Raw genomic sequence first — 20,894 nt, 5'->3', positions numbered from 1 at the left:
GTAAAAGGAAGGAGCCTTGAAATCACAATAATAACAGGTAATATTTATTGAGCACTTGTAGCCAAGCAGTGTTCAAAGTACTTCACATGGATTAACTCTTTTAATCTGAAAAATTTCGTGATGCCAGTACTATTACTGACTCCATTTTACAGGTAAGAAAATCGAGGCAGTTGGGTAATCTGCCCAAGGTCATGAGAGACGGAGCTCCATTAAGTCTGCATTCTTATCCAGCCTCTTCAGGGAGTTAGCTTTAAGATTTGGATCTACCGAGTGCTGTTATTTATTATTTATCTATTTATTCAGCCTTTTTCAAATTCCTACACAATTCCTCCAGCTGTAATCCTCTTCAGGAATTTGAGTGATAAACAAATTCAGGGTCATAATATGTTAGAAAATCAAAACTGGGAGAGACCTTTGAAAATACATAATCGAAGCCTCTATCATACAGTTGAGGAGACTGAGGTCCAGAGTTTCACACAGCATTAATGATAAAAGAATTATTTAGTTACAGCACAATCACATAGTTCTAGTTTCAGTGGAGACCACTAAACAACAAATCTACTTTTTAGATTCTTCTAAACTAATTCTGGATCTTCTTGGGAAAACATAGAGCCTGCCCAAGAAGTCTAGACCTGCCCACTCATTAGAATCACCCGAAACACTTTTTACACATACTTAAGCTTGGGCCCCTTGAATCAGAACACCTGGGGCAGAGTTTGGACAATTGTGTGTTTCTATAATTACCCCAGGTGAACACCATGCATAGTAAAAGAAGAAAATCATTTATTTAGTCAACATTTGATGGGTTCTTGGTGATGGTGGAGTTGTTTTTCATTCCATAGGGGGTTCTTCCTACAGTCGTCCGGGCATCTTAGGCAAAGACAGTGTGGCCGTTCTTTTCTGAGTTCTTTCTGTGAGTCAAGAATCACTTTCAGGACTTCCTTGGTGGTCCAGTGGTTAAGAATCTACCTGCCAATGCAGAGGACACAGGTTCAATCCCTTGACCAGGAAGATCCCACATGCTGTGGAGGCAACTAAGCTTATGCGTCAGAACTACTAAAGCCTGCATGCCTAGAGCCCATGCTCTGCAACAAGAGGAGCCACTGCAATGTGAGGCCTGCGCAGCACAACTAGAGAAAGCCTGTGTGTAGCAACGAAGACCAAGCACATCCAAAAACAAACAAATAAAAAGTGAATCACTTTATAGCATGTAACTATGCTATGAAATGGGCTTCCCCGGTGGCTCAGATGGTAAAGAATCCTCCTGCAATGTGGGAGACCTGAGTCTGATCCCTGGGTTGGAAAGATCCCCTGAAGGAGGGCATGGCAACCCACTCCAGTATTCTTGCCTGCAGAATCCCCATGGACAGGAGAGGCTGGGGGGCTACAGACCCTGGGATTGCAAAGAGTCAGACAGGACTGAGCGACTAAGCACAGCCTAGCACGTGCTATGAAATTCCCAATATTCCATAAGCCTGGTGTTAAGTTTAAGGAGATGAGTGTGCTGGAGAAAACACAAGCTTTTTGAAGTAGGTTGGTGTGTATTTGTCTAATCTAGAAAAGCATCATCTGATGCCTTTATGTCTGATAGGTGTCCACGCACAAGCCAACCTTGGCCTTTCCCTCCCTTGGCATGCAAATGCCTGTGGGTCCCAGACCAACTCTCTAGCCTCAAGCTAAAATCAGGCTAAAATCTAAAAATATTTAGTTATTAAAAAAAAAGAGGCGGATGGGGAAAGAAAAAAGTAAAGTGTGGATCAAATAAATGGCAGATTGTCTTCCCACAGAAATAATCAGCTCGCCTGTCCAGAGAGCAAGTCCTAAGGTCCAGGAGCAGAGGAGTGAAGTGGGAGATGACAGAATGCCAAAGCCGAAACCTGCCCCCTCAACCACCCCCACTCCCATCCCCCACACGTCAGTCCTCCAGCACTAAATAAACAAACATCCATTTGAATTACTTCTTTCTATTCTGCCCAATAATAAAGACCATCTCTATACCAACTCAATGCATGTGAGTTTGAGCAAACTCCAGGAGATGAGGAAGGACTGGCATGCTGCAGTCGTGGGGTCACAGAGTCGCACACAACTTAGCGACTGAAAACAAATAGTGTTTTGTGGCGAGAGTTGTGTAAAACCGCATTTTGTTAGTTTGAATAAGTCAATTTGAGTGACTCCATTTTTGTTTTAAAGCCTGAGATCAAACAGAGGTGAAGGAAAGAGGTGGGGTGGGGGTTAAATGGTCCATTTGAGATGTTTGCCTTGGGTGATAGAGAGGGAAAAGAAGGAAAGCAGGAGATGAACCACGGGAGGTGCAGGGCTCCGCCAGCCCCTGTAGCACCTTACAGCAGAGAGTGGCACCGGGTTAACACCAGTGAAGACTCAATGAAGAGTGTTGGAATCCAATGCTGTTTTCTAAGATAGAAACAGCCAGAAGATGTGAATTAATGAAAGCTCTTTGATGAGCAGTGACTAAAGCATCAGGGTCCAAAGAAACAATTGCAATTGGAAAATGTAGCCGAAATTGTTTCCTAAACTGGTAAATAAAAGCAAAGCGTGTGCTAAGAACGTAAATAGCTGTACCTGTAATTAGCTTGTATTGATGAGAGAGGGTATTAATGATCACAGTAAAAGAAGGCTGAGCATTGAACAACTGATGCTTTTGAACCGTGCTGTTGCAGAAGATTATTTAGAATTCCTTGGACAGCAAGGAGATCAAACCGGTCTACCCTAAAGGAAATCAACCCTGAATATTCATTGGAAGGATTGATGCTGAAGCTGAAGCTCCACTGTTTTGGCCACCTGATGTGAAGAGCCAACCTGGGAAAGACCCTGATGCTGGGAAAAAGAAGAGGGGCAGCAGAGGATGAGATGGTTAGATAGCATCACCGACTCAACAGATATGAATTTAAGCAAACTCCGGGAGATAGTGAGGGACAGGGGAGCCTGGTGTGCTGCAGTCCATGGGGTCGCAAAGAGTCAGACATGACTTAGCGACCGAACAACAGCAGCATTGTTATTGATCTTGCTTGGATTCTTGAAGAGAATGCTTCTGGATTCTGAAATCAGGGTGAATTTTTAAGAATTGCCCTCTTTTTTTGCACATTTCACAGCATGCTGGAAGACCAAGCTACAATCCTGCCATTCCCCAATCCCCAACCTTCCTCCTTCCTTTTAAGTTTTGGCTTCTGTGCTAGTGACAAAGGGAGCCCCTAGAAGGAGCTTGTTTAGGCCAAGCTCCTTGGGTGCCCAGCATGGGCTGCAGTCGGAAGGAGGGGGTTCACCTCCACTAGAGACAGAAAGTCTCAAACGGGAGACTCTGCCTTTTTCCTAAGATGGAAAGCCCTGGAGATAAGGCTGATCTTAAGAGAGATAGGGATGCCACTGACCAAGGTTTCTTAACTTCTCTTTATTTTTGGTTTGCATATTCACCAACAAAAATCCTCATTGTTACGAAGCAATCTGAAACTTTTTGCATGCATTTAAGCAGAGTGAATTTGCTTCCTCTAATCCCCAGGAAGAAGGAGGAGAATCAATATTTATTAAATGCTTAATGTAAGCCAAGTCCTTCACAAACACCCTCATTTTAAATCCTGTAACTACCCAATGAGTTAGCTTTATTTGTTGCCTTTTATACTTATCCAAAACTAAAGCTCAGAGAGGGGAGGTAACTTTTCTAAGGTCATACAGTAAACCCACAGTGGAGCCGGGTTTCAAGCCTAAGTATCCCAGGCTCCAGGATCCTCACTCCTGTTCTCAATGCTAGGCAGCCTTCCTCCTGCCCTTTTCTCTTGGCCCATCATTATCCTTCTCTAATTCTACCTCCAGTTCTGAAGGATGGTTTTACCAACAGCATCTTCCCCCACACTCTTCTTATTCCTAAAGACAGGGCAGGTGCCTCTGACTCCCGCAAGGACATTGCTAAAAGTGTGGGAATTTCTGAACAATTTCTTGTGACATTGTATAACCAAAAGAATCAAAAATAGACTCTCTTCTGATATTTCCACCTTGCATTTTTCTACCTATTCTTATGCTCCTTGATGTTAGGATGATACTTCTTTTCCATCCTAGTACAAACAGGTTAAAAGCCTGGGCTCTGGAATAAGAGAAAGCTAAGGTAAAATGCCCTGGGTGGCTTTGTGTAAGTGATTTCAGGGTGTAAAATGAGGGTGTGTGTGCGTTAATCACTCAGTCGTGTCCAACTCTTTGCGACCCCATGGACATAGCCCGCCAGACTCCTCTGACAATTTTCCAGGCAAGAATACTGGAGTGGGTTGCCATGCCCACCTCCAAGGGATCTTCCCAAACCAGGGATCGAACTTAGGTCTCCTGAATTGCAGGTGGATTCTGTACTGTCTGAGCCACCAGATAATCACCCATTTTTGTGAACAGTATGTGAAATAATGCAAAGAGCTTAGAGAAGTGACTGGCACATAAAAGGTGCCTCTGCAATATTTCTCCTCATTCTCACTTCTCTCCTCCTTCTTCTCTTTATTATTGTAACTATTTCCCCTAGAAACTGGAGGCAGAGCGGGTGGCACAATTGTATGTCCGGTCTGCCAGGAATCCACAGCCTGGGCCTGGCAGGTCTTGGCGATCAGCAGGCTCTCAGGGAAGCTAAGCAGGGGTCAGCAGAGGCAAGCCCTTTTGGGTTTGCCCTTTTTTCCCTATCTCCAGAGATCTCACTGGTGACAGGAGTAAGAATTGAGGGTGGAGATTGGAGGGATGGAAGAAGCAGAGCAGACGGGGCTACCGCAATTGGAGCTTATGTAAAATACAACAATATGAGCACAATGAAAATAATGCGGGCTTTGAATCTAACTAAATATGCTTGAGTTTGCCTCCACTGCTTATGAACTCTTTGTCTTTGGGCACATTAGTTTGCCTCTCTCAATCTCAGTCTCTTCATCCTAATGTTTATTGAGCTGCTACCTTATGCCAGGCACTTTGTTGAATATATAAATATATGTATGTATTTTGTATACTATATGAGAGGGTATTCACATGTACTCTGTAAGGTGTTATTAGCATCCCAGTCTATTTTACTCTTGTGATTCTTATCTTCCTGTTTAGCTAATATCTATGAAGCCACGTATAGGGCTTCCCTGGTGGCTCAGCAGTAAAGAATCCGCCTGCAATGCAGGAGGCTTGGGTTTGATCCCTGGGTGGGGAAGATCCTCTGGAGAAGGAAATGGCAACCCACTCTAGTATTCTTGCTTGGAAAATCCCCTGGACAGAGGAGCCTGGCAGACTACAGTCCGTCCATGGGGTCGCAAAAGAGTTGGACACTGGCTTGCGACTAAACAAATGAAGCCACATACTCTGCTGGGAACAGTGATATGCTAAGTGAAGAATGGGACTTGTATTCTGGCAGTAATTTGAGGTAGGCAGGGGTGGGGGGTGGTGGTCAGCAAGCCCAGCACATATTGTGTCTTCAATAAATGTCAGTTCCCTGCTCCTGTGCCCTAATTCATCCCATTGTGCTCCACAGAGTTCAACTATTCCATTGAATCACACTAAATGAACATTTTTAGAACAAAAACTGGTTCAAAAGCAGCAGTTGCATGTGATCCAGCAGAACCCAGAAGAGAGGCAGCCTGCCTGGGTTATGAAAGGAGCAGCAACCTCCCAGTGGAGGCTCGAGTGGGCTTGTTTCCCTTGACTTCTCAGGAAGGCAATTCCATTCCTTACCTTGTTAAACCCCGTTCTAAAAGCAAGCATTAAAACAGACTGTGGAATGCTCACTGAGGTAGAAAACCAGCACCCAGCAGCAGTACCCCTCACCGGGAGTCAATGGCTGGAAACAAGAGACAGCAGAGGAGGCTGGCGAGGAGGCTGCCCCGGACAGACTGATGGCGGCCACCAGCCTTTCCGTCTCCCCTCCCACCGCCGGGCAGGGGCATGCTGCCGGGCTCTCTCCTTTCCTGAAGTCAATCCAACCAAGACACAAGCCCCCAAGAGAAAATACTCCCAGTTGGAACTCAGGCAAAGCACGACCATCAAGGGGGACACCTAGAAAAATTGTACCCTGCCCAAAGTAATGATCCCTTTGCAAAGATTGGGTGGCTCAAGGAATTCGATCCCATTAACATCTGAACGCCTCTGAACAACCATTTGACTATCTCATTTCATTACTAAGGGCTCTCGAGCTCAGTTGGTAAAGAATCCACCTGCAATGCAGGAGACACCGGTTCGATTCCTGGGTCAGGAAGATCCCCTGGAGAAGGAATAGGCTACTCACTCCAGTATTCTGGCCTGGAGAATCCCATGGACTGTACAGTCTGTGGGGTTGCAAAGAGTCGGACGTGACTGAGCGACTTTCACTTCACTTTCAGTAGAGGACAGTCACTTACCGTTATCGATGCCTTACTCTTGGTGATTAGGATGATGATATCCAGTGTAAATGGCTTCCCTGGTGGCTCAGTCGGTAAAGAGTCTGCCTGCAATGTGGGGGATCTGGGTTCAATCCCTGGGTTTGGAAGAGCCCCTGGAAAAGGGAATGGCAACCCACTCCAGTGTTCTTGCCTGGAGAAGTCCATGGACAGAAGAGCCTGGTGGGGTACAGTCCATGGGGTCACCAAGAGTCGGACATGACTGAGTGACTAACTTTATCCAGTATAATTAAAATCTTCACTAATTTCAGTTGTGTACAATGAACAGCCTTTTTTTATTTCCCCCTTTTTTTTCTCTTTCCCTTTAGGCTTCTTTGCTCTGAATTAACTCTGGTTCCTGAAGTGTGGAAAAAGTAAACAAGGTTTTGTTTGGATTCTACCCTTAGTTTCTCTGGACTGAAACACACGAAAGTGCCAGAAGTGTCCTCTGATATGATAAGAGTTTCACAAAAATGTTATAGAACAACAAAAAAATTTCCAGAGGTTTTATAATTAAAAAGATAGGGGTGCAGGTAAACTGTTCAGCCTATTTCCAATTGCTGAGTATTTTCATAAAAGCTAAACAAAAAATTCATGCTAAATGAAATCAACACAATTCATGTTAACTTTAGCCAAATGAGTATCCAGGTCATTGAAAACAGAATCCCAAATGGTAGATTAAATATTTCACATGCTCATATCAAATTCTGTTATAAGAACTTAATCAGTATAAAATTTCTGAAAGATGAGATAAAACAAATATTAAGGACTTAAAAACACACAAGAACACAAACAAAACACACAAAGAAACGAAATCATCTAAATGAGTGACCTTAGTCTGTCTTTGTGGCCCTCAGTGATCCACTTAAAGGAGTTCAGTTAGTAAGGTGACTTACCTGTGTGAACTGTGCTAATTGTTCCGAGTGTACAGGTGTCCCTCACGGGACAACGTCAACCTGTGTCTGGAGAAGCTGCCAGCCAAGCAGTCAGATGTGGGCTCCAGGCCTGGATTATGGAAAAAAGAACATCTCCCTAGCCTGTTCCGAGCTCTGTTTTGGTTTGGTGTGTGTGTGTTGGGGAGAGGGGGCTGTTGTTTGTTTTTTCCTTTGGTTTATTTATTTTTGGCTGTACTGCATGGCTTGTGGGATATTAGTTCCCCAACCAGGGCGTGAACCCATTCCCTTGGCAGTGTAAATGAAGAATCCTAACCACTGCACCAGCAGGGAATTCCAAAAGTCATAATTTTATTTTTTGTGTGGCCATGTCATAGAATCTCAGTTTCCCCAACCAGGCACTAAACCCAGACCAAGGCAGTGAAAGCCCGGAATCCTAACCACTAGCCACCAGAGAACTCCTGAACCCTGTTTTGAGGCTAAAACAGGGCAAAACTTATGAAATGGTTTGAAGATCTAGGACAGAAAATAACTTGATACAAAAATGCCAACAGTTAAGTGGTTAGATTATGAGTGATTATTGTATTTCTTTCTCTCAACAGACTATTGAAATGAATTTCATTACTTTTGTAGTACAAATAGGAAATTAGAAAAAATATAATGCTACATAAGGTAACTTAAAAAAAATCTTATGTTAGTCGGCCCACTTATGGGGAGTTTTATAATAGTTAATGGGCTTCTCTTGTTGGCTCAGCTGATAAAGAATCTGCCTGCAATGCAGGAGACCTGGGTTCGATCCCTGGGTTGGGAAGATCCCCTGGAGGAGGGAAAGGCTACCCACTCCAGTATTTTGGCCTGGAGAATTCCTGGACTATACAATCCATGGTGTTGCAAAGAGTCAGACATGACTGAGCGACTTTCACTTTTACTTTCATAATGGTTAGTTCTATTTCCATTTGATTATAGAAGCTTGTATAATGCATGGTAGACCCATAAATGTACTCCAAAAATCTACAAAACCTATATTCTATCAGCCATTATAAGAAAATAAACTTTTCCCCTTTTCTAAACCTCTTTTATTAACAAAACCCTTGAATATTCTCTCCAGTACACTCTTAACAAATACCAAAAATATACAGAGGTAAATAGCATGCAAATAAACCTTGAAAACATACATTTCTCCCTTAATTATAAAAAGTAATATAAGGAATTCCTTAGTGGTCTAGTGGCTAGGATTTGGTGTTTACATTGCTGGGGTCCAGGTTCAATCCCTGATTGGAGAACTAAGATCTGCAAGGTACATGGCAAAGCTGGAAAAAAAGAAAAGAAAAGAAAAGAAAAGTAATATAAGCCCTTGTAAATGCTGGAAACTATAAAATAGAACCTAAAAAAAATATTTACCCCCAAACCTACCAATTGTAATCAACCTTTGTCCATATTTCTGTGTAATAGGCGGGAAGCCACCACTGCTGGGGGTTCCTTTCGGAAGACTTGGGCGCCCGCAGCTGAGTGGCAAGCATGTACTACAGTGAGCAGTGTTTGTCACCATACTGCTTATGACCCTTACAATGGAAGTGATTTACTTGAACACCACATAAATTAAGGAAATCTGAGTGAGAAAACAAAGAGAGGTATTTTTTTTTTTTTTCTAAGAGAGTTGTTTCTCTGCAAACTAGATTGAAGGCTTCGGAAAGATGCCATGAGACAAGATTTTTTAAATAAAAGGGTTCTGCGCTCAGGAGGCCTTGCAAGGGTCTGCCCTGAGTGGCACTGTCCTGGGTGTTGCGTCCCACCTTCTAGGACCAGGCTGGGCAGGGTGGGCACAAGGGGCAGACACAGCCACGTGGCTCATTACAGGCTGGCTGCTTCCGTCCACTAAATGAGGATCCGGAAATGAACACTGCGTGACTGACCTTGTGTTCTCTCCCTTTGAGACAGGACCACTGGACTGGAAATCACCAGAGCTAAAGGACTGGAGACTCTCACGGAGACCTTGTGAGCTCTGCACACTGTGAGGCTCTCCTCCATCTGGGTCCTCAGGTCAGTGACTCATGGGATAAATTGGCTATAGCTTTAACTAAGCTCCAGCTCAAGTTTCCCTCTGCTGTCCCAAGGAAAGGACCTTGCTTTTCCTTCTGGCTTCCGTGATTTGGAATGTGCCCCAGGATATTTAGGGATCAGTCAAATTCAGCCAAAACTGTGTTGGTTAAGATTCCCATCTAGATGCCCTATTTAAGAAGGTTGCAGAGCAGGAAACACTCCTGGATGGAGTCCCAGCTCGGTCCCACGGCTGGAGAGGCCTCTGTCTGTCCCGGGTCCCTGCGTAGGGAGCTTCCCAGAAACTTCTGGGCAAGATGAATGGCCCAGGCAGAGGCCACCTCATTTACCATCCACCTCGCCACCGGCATCACTGCCCTGACGGTCCAGAGGGCTCTCGCAGTGGGCTCTGTTGTCCTTGCCTGTCTGGACTTGTCCCAGTACTGCTGTGGGGACCCAGTCCTCATCCCATTGGATGCCCTTTGGTGGGACAATCAATCAAGGTGTGGGGTAGGGGGCAGGGGGCCATTTGACCAGAGCGAGGCCAGTGAGATGCCTTCTCCTGGGATCTGAATTTTGAGCTAGGGGCAGAAACTGGTGGGACAGCATCTGAGGGAGACCATCCCCTCATTCCTGCTGACTGCGAACCTGAGAGCAGCCCCAGTTCCTGTCCCTCCTGAGCCTGGAGATTCAGATTTCTCTTTGATTCTGTCAGCTACCCATAGGTTCCACTGAGATCTGTTTGTGTTAGAGTAGCCAGAGCTAAATACTTCTGACTGTAACCGAAGAATCCTGAGGGACACAACTCACAGTGGTGTGTGTGTGTCTGTATGTGTGCAAACACATGTGTGTGTTCTGCCCTGGAAGCACAGCCTGGGTCTGCATTTTCAGCGCTGACCATGCAACACACATATATTCAGTCTATCACATATATTTCTTTCACTAATATCTAGGCCATTGAGTTAGTATACAAAACAAAAAAGGGAATAAAATTCAATACTTTGTTTCAAGGCTATGGCATGTATGTGCTTACACTTAGCCAGGAGAAAAACCCCACCAATATATTACACCGCATCTCGTGGACACCTATTGGATTATGAGCCAAGTCCTTCCACATCGGTGGGGTGGTGGTTGGTGGTGAGGGATTGGGTGGGGAGTATGGCTGTTTCTCCTGCATGCCCCTGCTAAGTCGCCTCAGTCGTGTCCGACTCTGTGTGACCCTATAGACGGCAGCCCACCAGGCTCCCCCGTCCCTGGGATTCTCCAGGCAAGAACACTGGAGTGGGTTGCCATTTCCTTCTCCAATGCATGAAAGTGAAAAGTCAAAGTGAAGTTGCTCAGTCATGCCCGACTCTTAGCGATCCCATGGACTGCAGCCTACCAGGCTCCTCCGTCCATGGGAGTTTCCAGGCAAGAGTACTGGAGTGGGGTACCATTGCATGCCCCTACCCACCAGCAAACAACAGATTGTTCCACAGGGTCAATGCTGATGTAATCTAGGCCAATCATATTTTTCTCCATGGCACTCAGAATGGGGATGGGGTGAGAGGGGAGGGCAGGGCTGGAGAGAGGAAGGGAGAAAGACAGAGAGAAAGGTGGAAAGAGTCGGTTTCCTCCAGGTGCTAAACCATGAATACTTGAGTGGGGTGGGAAGCTGCCTTCTGCCCACCAGAAGATAAGCAGCCAAACCATGTAGTCTGTTAAGGAAGAATGAAGGGACTGCCAGAGAGAAACCAGAGAGGCAGTCACCCACCCAGCTGCTGGCTACAGCTCTCTTTTGGTACCCAGCTGTGTGCCTGTCTTGGGATTCTGTGATAGCCTTGGGTCCTGATAATGTATTCCTACACGTATAACCGGCTCAGGTGGATTTCTGTGCTTGCAACTCAGTATCCAACCAATACAAGCATAAATTCCACATGCTGTGGAAATCCAATCTACAGAATGACCTTCTCAAGGAGTGAGGAGAGGTTCCAAGGTCCCTGCAGAGAGGAGGGACTTCATTCCTCTTCCTTTAGAACCACACCATTCACCATTCTTTAAGCACCAAGATGCTTGTCTCAGGTCTGTTCAGTTCAGTTCAGTTCAGTTGCTCAGTCATGTCCGACTCTCTGCAACCCCATGGACAGTAGCATGCCAGGCCTCCCTGTCCATCACCAGAGTTTACCCAAACTCATGTCCATTGAGTCGGTGATGCCATCCAACCATCTCATCCTCTGTCGTCCCCTTCTCCTCCCACTCTCAATCTTTCCCAGCATCAGGGTCTTTTCAAATGAGTCAGTTCTTCGCATCAGGTGGCCAAAGTATTGAAGTTTCAGCTTCAGCATCAGTCCTTCCAATGAATATTCAGGACTGATTTCCTGTAGGATGGACTGGTTGAATCTCCTTGCAGTCCAAGGGTCTCTCAAGAGTTTTCTCCAACACCACAGTTCAAAAGCATCAATTCTTTGGCGCTCAGGTTTCTTTGTAGTCCAGCTCTCACATCTGTACATGACTACTGGAAAAACCATAGCTTTGACTAGATGGATCTTTTTTGGTAAATAATGTCTCTGTTTCTTAATATGCTGTCTAGGTTGGTCATAACTTTTCTTCCAAGGAGCAAGTGTCTTTTAATTTCATGGCTGCAGTCATCATCTGCAGTGATTTTGGAGCCCCCCAAAATAAAGTCTGTCACTGTTTCCACTGTTTCTCTATCTATTTACCATGAAGTGATGGGACTGGATGTCATGATCTTCGTTTTCTGAATCTTGAGTTTTAAGCCAGTTTTTTCATTCTCCTCTTTCACTTTCATCAAGAGGCTCTTTAGTTCCTCTTCACTTTCGGCCATAAGGGTGGTGTCATCTGCATATCTGAGGTTATTGGTATTTCTCCCGGCAATCTTGATTTCAGCTTATGGTTCATCCAGCCCAGCGTTTCTCATGATGTACACTACATATAAGTTAAATAAGCAGGGTGACAATATACAGCCTTGACATACTCTTTTTCCTATTTGGAACCAGTCTGTTGTTCCATGTCCGGTTCTAACTGTTGCTTCCTGACCTGCATACAGATTTCTCAAGAGTCTGTATCTCCATTGAGTCTTCTAAGGGAGATTAGTTGAAGTCTATTTCATAACAGGAAACAACTATATACAAATATAGGTGCCCATTTTTATACTTAGGATAACTACTCCCAAGAGACTCACAGAATTAGATATTCTAATATTGGCACATGACACTTTGGTAGACACATCGTACTGCAGTTCAACAGCTTCCATCAGCGTGTTCCATGAACGGAAAACATGTTACTATCATACAGGAAGATATGAAGCAAGCCTGACATTGTCCTGTCCCTCACACGAGCACCATCAGAGGTCACACTTTATGAGTTTTACTGGTGTAGACTTAACACTGGACAAAGTCTTTTCCTGTCAGAGTTGCCATGTCTGGGCTCCCCTGGTGGTCCAGTGGTTAAGACTCTGTGCTTCCAAAGCAGGTGACCAAGGTTCCATCCCTGGTTGAGGAACTATGATCCTGCATGCCATGTTATAAGGCCAAAGAAAAAAAAGAAAAAAAAACAACCAAACAAACCAAACCAAAGACCCCTCTGTTGCCATGTCTAAAAATTCTAGGGTCCCATCTAAGATCTCACTAATGTCATGGTAGAGCTAATTGAGAGGCATTGTTTAGACCTGTGCTCTTGTCCCTAGGACACACCTTTAGTGATTTTAGAGTGACTTACCTGATTTGAAAATTTGGGGAGGTTAACTAAACATGTTATTTCAGCTTCTTGATGTCTTTCATCCCCTTGAACAGTACTGTGGGCAGCACTGGCTTTCTTTGCTCTTCCACGGGGCATTTTGCAGGCCTGCGACCAGGTGGGGACCAGAACTCAACTCAGGGTGCAGGCCCGATTTCATTCTTCCACTAAGTCACAACCTCATGTGTACCTCTCTCAGTAGGAGGGATGACATTCGGCCTCCATCTTTAATCTTTATTTTGTGTTTCATCTTGTTTAGAACCTAGGTGAAAAAAAGGAGTGTAATTTAATGGGGACCTCTTTGAGACCTCAACAAACAGTTCCTCCAATTTTCCCAGTGCTATCTTATACATGCTGAGTTCCAGTGTTTCCTAGCTGCTAGTAAGGGAAGATATAGTTTGCTATGTTCTAGAGATGCTTTTATAAAACCATCATCTGTAAAAGGTTTAAAAGTCCTGACATCAAATTCATAATAGTATTTTGCAGCAACTTCACTGACTTTATTCACATGTAAAAACAAATTCTTTGACCTGTTCATCTTCTTTTTCAGTTTGATAGCATTATCATCCTTTATCATCTCATTTATCCTAGCTCTTATTATGTTTATTTATGACAATTATTAACGTTTTTCAGAGAGTGTCATTCTTTTTTTTCTTCCAGTTTTACTGAGATATAATTGTCATATAACACTAAGTTTCAGGTGTACAGCATAATGATTTGATTCACATACCTCATGAAATGATTATCACAAGAAGTTTAGTGAACATCCATCATCTCATATAGATACAACATTAAAGAAATAGAAGAATATTCCTGTGATGAGAACTCAAGATTTACTCTCAATTATTTTTACATGTAATATATAGCAGTGTTAGAGGAGGGCATGGAAACCCACTCCAGTGTTCTTGCCTGGAGAATCCCATGGAAGAGGAGCCTGGCGGGCTACAGTCCATAGAGTCGCAGAGTTGGACAGGACTGAAGTGATTTAGCATGCATGCAGCAGTGTTAATTGCATTTGTCATGTACATTATACCCCCAGTACTTATTTATCCTATAACTGGAAATGTGTACCTTTGGATTGCCTTCATCAATTCCCTCTCCTCCAACCCCACATCTGGTACCCCAAATCTGATCTCTTTTTCTATGAGTTTGTTGAAGTATAATTGACCTGTATTATGTTAGTTTCTGGCACAGGACAGTGATTGAATTTTTCTATACTTTTCAAAATGATGACCATGATAAGTCTAGTTGTCACCTGTCATCATTCAAAGATAGCATATAATTATTGACTATATAATCCACAGTGTACATTTCATACCCATGGCTAATTTATTTTGCAACTGGGGGTTTGCATGCCTTAATCTTTCTCACCTAATTCTTCTCCTCCAACACCTTCCCACATCTCTTCTCTCTAGCAATCATCTCTTTGTTCTCACAGTCATGAAAGTGAAAGTCGCTCATTTGTGTCCAACTCTGTGCAACCCCATAGACTATATAGAATTCTCCAGGCCAGAATACTGGAGCCGGAAGCCTTTCCCTGCTCCAGGGGATCTTCGAAACCTAAGGATCGAACCCAGGTCTCCCACATTGCAGGCGGATTCTTCACCAGCTGAGCCACTAGGAAAGACCAAGAATACTGGAGTGGGTAAGCCATCCCTTTTCCAGGGTCTTCCAGACCCAGGAATCAAACTGGGGTATCCTGCATTGCAGGAGGATTCTTTACCAGCTGAGCTTCCAGGGAAACTCTCTCACAGATATAGTCATTATTATTATTATTGCCGTGGGATCTTAGTTCCCCAACCTGGGATTGAACTGGTGCCCCCTGAATTGGAAGCATGGAGCTCTACACATTGCACAGCCAGGGAAGTCTCAATCTTTCTTTACATAATAGACAATATTTTTTATTTCCATAGAGAAATAGACTCAATACTTTTCTGAAAATCAGTGGTCTTCTCAGTCTAAAATTTCCCCCAACTTACGATAAAGGCATAGGAGCAAAACAATATTAGAAAAATAGTGGAAGAATGATTAGAAATGACAGCTGACACTCAGCCCAGGATTGCCGAGATGCATAACATGAGTAAACAGGAGGCAACGATCTTTGCTTAAAGCCATTAATGCATGTGGGCCCAGGGCTGCCAGGTCATCTGATTTTCAAAAAGAAGCTGAAATAAGATTTTTACATTAAATTTCACCAAAAAAAAAAAAATACTACCTCAATTTTAAAAAGAATCACTGAGCATATCCACAAAATACATTTTTTGGCAGAATCCTCCATAATCCCATTGGGGCTGCCAGTTTGATTATTATCAGAAGCCACAGGGAGCTTCTAAGGTGGTTGGACATAGCCGACTACCTGTGTTGTGAGATCTGTTTGGGGAGGACTGGGCCCCTCTTAGGAACGGGCTGTCTTTCTTTGTAAGGACTGAGACGCTTGGAACAGGGGACAGAGCAGGTGGGGATGGTGGGATGATCCTGGCTAAACACCTAGTTTGCTTTTAGCCTGGGGCAGCTGCCGTCTATGGGGTGGCACAGAGTCGGACACGACTGAAGCGACTTAGCAGCAGCAGCAGCCAAAGCTGCAGGTGACTCCCCAGTGCTTTCTCTGAGATTCCAAGCTGACCATATCCACTCGCAGGTTTTCTTTCCCTTAATTTGTCCTTCCTTCCAACCTGTCCATTCTCACTGTTTCCATTGGAAACCAGAGAAGTTCAGCTGGAGTTTCAGATTCTGGAGATCAGTGTGTACTTGGTAAATTCTAGTCACTGCGGGACATGGCTAAACAGCTGAACCAAGGGCTGCAGTGACTAACCAGAAAGGCAGAATATCTGGGATGAAATTCAGCCACCGGAAAAAACAAAACAGCATTTCATTTGCTGTGGAGAAAATGTAATCATTAAAGAGCCCCAAATGAAGACTACTACTTTTTTTTTTTAATTTTTTGTCCACTCTGTGTGGCATGTGGGATCTTAGTTCCCAAACCAGGGATGGAACCCACACCCCCAGCATTGGCGGAATGGGCTCAACCACTGGACTGCCAGGGAAAGCCTGAAAACTACTTTTTATGAGAAACACGTAGAACATGTTATGCTCTCCTCTAAAACTGAGTGGCCTTTCTGAGAGGATGTGTACACATTATACACATTTACACGTTACACAATGTTTTCACACAGGTATACTATTTTAATAAGACTTTTGTTTCAATAAATTGTATTAAAAATATGTTTTTGAGTACATTTCTGTCAAGTGATTATTCGAATACCACTTTTGAAAAATTGCTTACCCAAGTTTATTGGGTCATATCCAATTGCATTATTTTTTCTTATGGGTTTGTATAAGTCTGTATTCTTTCCTTCTTTCTCTCTCTCTCTCTCTTTTTTTTTTTTTTGTGGCCTACTCCAAGGTCAGGCTTCCCTGGTGTCTCAGATGGTAAATTATCCATTCGCCTGCAATGCTGGAGAGGCAGGTTCTGTCCCTGGGTCAGGAAGATCCCCTGGAAAAGCACATGGCAACCCACTCCAGTATTCTTGCCTGGAGAATTCCGTGGACAGAGGAGCCTGCTGGGCTATAGTCCATGGGGTCGCGAAGAGTCGGACACAACTGAATGACTAACACACACACTCCAAGGTCATGCCGATATTTTTCTGTTATCTGCTTCTGGAAGGTTTATTGTTTTACATTTAATATTTAAAACTATAATCCACTTGGATTAACTTCTTGTGTGTGAGGTAGGGGTCAAGTCCTTCTTTGCTTCCTTTCCTTTCCACTTCCCTTCCTCCTTCATCTGGACATCCTATTGGCCTAGAGTCCCTTACTAAAAAGACTGTCCTGTTCCCACTACACTGTATATTATTTTGTCATAAATGAAGATGTGTGAGTCTATTCATTTTTCAAGTTCTTTTTAAAATAATTTTTTGTAAGCTTTAAAACCCACCCATATGCAGTAGGCAGTCTCCAAGATGGCCCCCAAAACTCTCGCCTCCTGATATTTACACCTTGGCATAGTTCCCTCCCACATCGCACCAAGATTGGTTTGTGTGACTCATAGAATGCAGCAGAAAAGATGGAATGTGACCTTGAAAATTAAGTTATAAAAGATACCACGATCTCCCTCTCTTTCTCTTTCTCACTTGTTCTTGGGGAAGCCAGCAGTCATTTCTGAAGGATACTCACACATCCTTGTGGAGAGATTCACATGGCAAGTAGCTGAGCCCTTTGTCCAACAGTCCACGAAACAAGTGTGTGAGTGAACTCGGGAAGAGATCCTCTGGCTTTCAGGTGACTGCGGACCTGGCTGATGGCTTGACCACAACCTCATAAGAGACCACAGCCAGAACCACCCAGCAGAGCTGCTGCCACATTCCTGACTCTCAAAAACCAAGTGAGACAATAAGTTTTTGTTGTTTCAAGTCGCTAAATTTTGGGGTAGATTGTCACACAGCGCGCATGTGTGCTAAGTCGCTTCAGTCGTGTCCGACTCTTTGTACCCCCATGGACTGTAGCCCCCTCCCAGGTTCCTCTGTCTGTAGAATTTTCCTGGCAAGAATACTGGAGTGGGTTGCCATGCCCTCGTCCAGGGGATCTTCCCCATCCAGGGATCCAACCTGCATCTCCTGTAACTCCTTCATTGCAGGCAGATTCTTAACCACTGAGCCACTGGGGAAACCCTGTTACACAGCAGTAGATACCAAATATATCATTATTCCATTTTAAAAAAGTTTACATATTCAAAAATACAAGCAGAGCTCCTAAAATTTTCACTTTATTATGAGTCATTGAAATGATAAAGGCACTTGTAAAGCAAAGGATTACTTAATGACTAATGCCTTACACTTCTGCTTCATTGACTGAAGCCTTTGACTCCATGGATCTCAACAAACTGTAGAAAATTCTTCAAGATTTTTGGAGTATAAAATACCAGACCACCTTACCTCCCTCCTGAGAAATCTGTATGCAGGTAAAGAAGTAATAGTTAGAACCGGACATGGAACAACAGACTGGTTCCAAATAGGAAAAAGAGTATGTCAAGGCTGTATATTATCACCCTGCTTATTTAACTTCTATGTGGGCTGCCGTCTCTGGGGTCGCACAGAGTCAGACACGACTGAAGTGACTTAGCAGCAGCAGCAGCAGCAGCAGCAGAGTACATCATGTGAAATGCCAGGCTGGATGAAGCACAAGCTGAAATCAAGATTGCTGGGAGAAATATCAATAATCTCAGATATGCAGATGACACCACCCTTAAGGCAGAAAGTGAAGAGGAACTAAAGTGTCTCTTGATGAAAGTGAAAGAGGAGAATGAAAAAGCTGGCTTAAAACTCAACTTTCAAAAAACTAAGATCATATCATCTGGTCCCATCAGTTCATGGCAAATAGATGGGGTAGCAATGGAAACAGTGACAGACTTGATTTTCTTGGACACCAAAATTACTGCAGATAGTGACCGCAGCCATGAAATTAAAAGACATTTGCTCCTTGGAAGAAAAGCTAAGACAAACTAGACAGCATATTAAAAAGCAGGGACATTACTTTGCCAACAAAGGTCCATATAGTCAAAGCTATGGATTTTTCATTAGTCATGTATGGATGTGAGAGTTGGACCATAAAGAAAGCTGAGCCCCGAAGAACTGATGCTTTTGAACTCTGGTGTTAGAGAAGACTCTTGAGAGACCCTTGGACTGCAAGGAGATCCAACTAGTCCATCGTAAAGGAAATCAGTCCTGAATATTCACTGGAAGGACTGATACTGAAGCTGAAACTCCAAAACTTTGGCCATCTGATGCGAAGAACTGACTCATTTGAAAAGACTCTAATGCTGAGAAAGATTGAAGGCAGGAGGAGAAGGGGATGACAGAGGATGAGATGGTTGGATGGCATCACTGACTTGATGGACATGAGTTTGAGTGAGCTCTGGAAGTTGGTGACAGACAGGGAAGCCTGGTCTGTTGCAGCCCATGGGGTCTCCAAGAGTCAGACATGACTGAGCCACTGAGCTGAACTGAATGCCTTACATGTCACAAAATCACAGGCAGTTTTGACTTCAAGCTACCAGTGCTACAGAAAGTATGTGGCAGCTAGAGATAGAATGAGAAATGCAAGATTAAATCTGGGATTCCAGGATAATTTCTGTGGGTCCCTCCTTCTGGACAATTTATGATTCTGGTAGAAGCCAAAGAACTCTATTTCTCTAAAATCCTTCCAGTAAAGAGTGGTCACCTTTCTTCATCTCTCTTCATTCCTACAGCAGTCTTAAGTAATTAAATTGCTTTAAATACCAGCTGGAAAATGCAATGAGTATTTAAGATACAATGTGCAGAGCACTTTGCCTGGGGCACATAGTCAATGAAAGGAAGTCTTAGGAGGTAAGACTGAGTAAGCTGAGGTCTTTATGGTAAATTGATGTCTTTTTGCTCTTGGCCATTAGAGCTGGGATGAGCCATACAGGAGCCATGCACCAGCTGGCCCAACGAAGTGGTAGATTCCTAAAGGCAACCTGATCGTTCCTCAGGCCTGTGGTCTTGGTACCACTGCTTGCCTGTTGTAAAAAAAAATCCCTGGGCATACAGAAGGGCGTGTTGCAAATACAGATTCCTGAGCCTCACCCCTGGGCATTCTAAGTCATTAAGTTAGAAGTCGGGTCAGGAAATGTGCATTCGTGACAGCCTCTTATGGAGATTCTATGGACATCCAGGTTTGAGACCGAGTTCTAAGAGACTCCCAGTGGGCTGGCTCTGTTACCTCCAAGTCTTACGTGCTCATTCTATCTCTCAATCCAAAGCCTTACCATAAAACTGTCCCTGATAATTCCTGAGACTCTTTTGTTTCTGGGGACCTACATGGCTTTGGGGCACCTTGCTTCTTGCACAGTTTCTGCTCCTTTTGCTTTCTTGGTTTGGGCATCACCTGATATTTTCGGAAAGAACTTCCCTACTCCAAACTTGGTCCTTGGGAACTTCACCCTCAGCTTGGTCCTCACCAGCTCCCAGGGAAGAATCATATCATTTTGCTTAAATGTCATATTTAAAACTGAGTGCCTCCCTCAGTGCACGCACACACACACACACACACACACACACAAACACACATAACACATATACTTCCCATGCTCTCTCCCACCCAGGCAGGGGCCAGTGAAGGATGGAGAAGCCAGATGGTTCCACATTCAGGTTCTTGAAGGCCTTGTCTGAAGCCCTCCATACTCACTTCTATCCGTCCACTCCCTTCCCTGTAGTATCATGGTCAAATGAATGTGGACACTGAGCTCTGGATTTTGTTGCTTTCAAAAACATTTTTTGGGGTATAAAAAAATTAAACTCACACAGCAAGTAGAGAGAACAATACAACGAATCCTCATAGACCCATTCACCCAAATTCAGTAATTATGAAAAAATTTGCCACATTTACTTTATCTACTCTTCTTCTCCCTTCTGTTGAATTCTTTCCTTTCAAGCCAGCTTCAGACATTTCAGACATCTAAATTGGGCAATGCTATGAGGCCGTCTTTCTGGTAAATCTTCTGTCTTCCTGTCTGGAAAACTACGACTTAGAGACCAATCATGGCCTCCTTCATATGCTTCTGTATCCGATGCCCAAGCCCATGATGTCAATGTGCATCTCTGTATTACCACATAGATTTCTTAAACATGTTTCTTGTCTAAATCAAGATCCAAACCAGGTCCACAAATTACGTTTAGTGGTTTGTCTTTTATACCCATTTTAACGTAAATTTCTCCCCACCCCACAAGCCATTGACCTGTTGCAGTAACTAAGTCTGTTTCCCACAGCCTTCCCAACATTCTACATATGTTAGTGTGGCTCCTTTGGAGTCATTCAACTTGCTTCCCTCTCTTCCTTGTTTCCA

At 43.8% G+C, this 20,894-nt stretch overlaps 1 long non-coding RNA gene across 2 annotated transcripts in view; it reads right to left on the bottom strand.

Moving 5' to 3' along the window:
- Positions 1 to 766: 766 nt before the first annotated feature.
- LOC133260661 (uncharacterized) overlaps positions 767 to 20,894 on the bottom strand; it is a 41,759-nt gene continuing 21,631 nt past the window's right edge. The window contains exons 2-3 of one of the 2 annotated variants that reach the window (XR_009740920.1): positions 13,016 to 13,295; positions 767 to 969 (exon numbers count right to left, since the gene is read on the bottom strand). This is a non-coding gene — a long non-coding RNA (uncharacterized LOC133260661). Of the gene's footprint in view, positions 970 to 1,914; positions 8,572 to 13,015; positions 13,296 to 20,894 lie in introns of those variants that run through there. The other variant, XR_009740919.1, reaches the window with a different exon arrangement.

This window comes from Bos javanicus, chromosome 14, assembly GCF_032452875.1.
Source record: "Bos javanicus breed banteng chromosome 14, ARS-OSU_banteng_1.0, whole genome shotgun sequence".
Classification (NCBI taxonomy): domain Eukaryota; kingdom Metazoa; phylum Chordata; class Mammalia; order Artiodactyla; family Bovidae; genus Bos; species Bos javanicus.
The sequence above is the reverse complement of the archived record's forward strand: the minus strand, read 5'-3'. Positions and strand labels throughout refer to the sequence as shown.